Genomic DNA, 2,613 nt, shown 5'->3' with positions numbered 1-2,613 from the left:
AGATCATTTGTGGGTGCGTGGCTACCATATTTTTAAGCAGAAATCTAATTTGTAAATGTGAATTTATAAATATGCTTCTAATAAAAGTCATTCTAAATACAAAACTCCATACTCATTTGTTGCATTTGAAAAATTACATGATGAAAGGCAGTACAGCCTCAAAGTAGTGTCTAAAACTATATTACGTAGTTTCTAATCTCACTTTAGTAGCTTACTAGCTGATAGCCTTAGAATTCAATTTTCTTTCTATAAAATCAAGACTAATAATAGTACCTAACTTATATATCATAGTATGCATTAAACAGGTTATTAGTCTTATGTAGACACAAGACTAATACTTGCCTCATACTTAACTTCTATTAGTCTGTTATTTGATTTATTTAATAATACTAGGTCTCTTATTAGCACAAACAATAATCATCAAAAAATCTCCCAAAAATTAATTTAAAAACAAGATTGTTCCCTCAAGTTTTATTGTTGAAGAAATTAAAATTGAAGTACATAATGAAGTACATAGAATTTTTATACATTCATAGATAATTTTAGTCCTACAAACAATTTCAAGCATAGTCTGTCTATACATTTTTATATTTCATTGTTTCTTCTTATTTTGTCCTTTTGTTCTGAGAAATAAGGAAAAAGCTTGTAGGAATAGTCTACTATTTCCATCTGAGTACAGAAAATTCTAAGAAAGTTCAAAGAATAACTTGGTCAAATCTTTTTGAGCTTTTTGGCTCTGGGGGAAAAATGACACCATCAATCCTCTATAGACAGTTTGTTCAGCCACTTTCTGTGCTAGACTAAGATATAGCTTGCTTTTGCTCACTTTTGTACATAAGGAGATGATTTGTCTTATTTCAAAGCCCAGTTTCTGTATATTCTGAAATATATTTAAAGTCTTCTTGAGCTATCAAATAGAAGAGATGGATAGGGATGAGGGAAATTTTTCCTTAACTCTCTTATTGACATTTTAAGGGTTTTGCATTTGGTGGCTTCTAAAATATGATATACTAATATTCACCTAGATATTTGAAATGGCAATTAGGAAATTGGAATTTTTGTCAAATCATGTTATTTAACGTTATTTATAATCTTCACTATCTCCACTGATAAGTTATTAGACTAAAATATTCCTCAAAATGTAAGAGGGAAAATACTTAAGCCACACTGCTCTTTGTATTCCAAACTTGTCAGTTTTGGAGAGGCGGAATTGTTTGTTAGAATGTCAACATAGTTAGGGGCATAAACAGGCTAGAAAAATCAAATGTGAGATAGATGACAACTGAGATGAACAGGCATGAAAAATGTGATTTCAGATATTACTTCTGGCAAAGTAATTGTGTAATGTAAACACTGAACCTCGACACAAAGATTAATTCTGTACCTAGTTGTAATTTATATATTTTTTTCTAAAGTATAAGGGCAATTGCCACCAAATAGGATGAAAATCACAGATAACAAGACAGAAAGTGGTAATAGTTACTACAGAAAGTGATAAAGTTTCTGGCAAAAATAACATGATTGAAAGTTACTTGGCTCAGATTCACTAGGCTATTTTCCATGTCCCCCGTGGCACTAAAGAATAACTTACTTTTAAAATTTCAGATTATATTTAAGCAGAAATGAATGTTGGATTCGTACATGGAATTTTATAGGTGGAAAATGATTCCATTTCCTAAATGGATAAAACTTGAATTCATTCATTTATTTAATATATAAAAGAAGTAAATACACAGGCTTTTAAAAATTACATTGTTAAGACAACGTAATATTAATAGTGTTTAGGATCTGGGATCCTATCTGTTATTTGTTAAATAAACACCAATAATAAATGCATATCCATTAGAAGGAAACAATAAAAAGGAAAATTGCTGTCGGGGAGGGCAGTGCTATTGCTAATGTCAGGTCTGTTTCCCAGAAATTGTATAAATTTGGGGGGAGAAACATATCATTCCTTTTTCCTCGCATTAAAATCCAAAGTGGCATTCCGAGAATATTTGTTAAAAGTAATACATTTGTCTGTGTCTTCTATAGTAATTAGAAATATTATTAAATGTTTCATCATTAATGTTAAGTTTTAAAATCAGTTATGATAAATTTGAAGGCAGGCTAATTTAGACAGTTGAATGTCTAATGTAGATTTTCTCCTCTGGAGTCTTTATTCCAGCTGCATCATATACTTTGTTATGTGCCCTGCGGTTAAAATATAATCCTCTAACTATCACAATGATTACATTTGTTACACCTATAATACTGGATCAGAGCCAAATAGTATAATTTTTACAATTTATCCTTGGTTTTCTCTCACTTTTCCTTATCCCTTGCAGCATCCTTTTCTTCTGTGTGTTTCTTAGCCCTGAAGCTTCCTCATCCCTCTTCTTAATTCCTTTTCAGGGCAGCATGAAATGTCGCCCTTGACCCCAATGTTACCAATCTTTATGGAGATGAATATGGATAGTTTACTTTAGTTTTTTTTAGAGTAAGTCTGGTCCCTTGCCAAAGGGTAATATAATGCCAAGTTGTTATGAAGATAAAATGAGATCACATGTAGAAGAGAGAATCTTGCACATTTTGAGACCTAAAATTATGTTTTTGTTGAATGAACCTAAATTT

Source organism: Otolemur garnettii, unplaced genomic scaffold (genome assembly GCF_000181295.1).
Source record: "Otolemur garnettii isolate 467f Iridium unplaced genomic scaffold, OtoGar3 scaffold00222, whole genome shotgun sequence".
Lineage (NCBI taxonomy): Eukaryota > Metazoa > Chordata > Mammalia > Primates > Galagidae > Otolemur > Otolemur garnettii.
The sequence above is the reverse complement of the archived record's forward strand: the minus strand, read 5'-3'. Positions refer to the sequence as shown.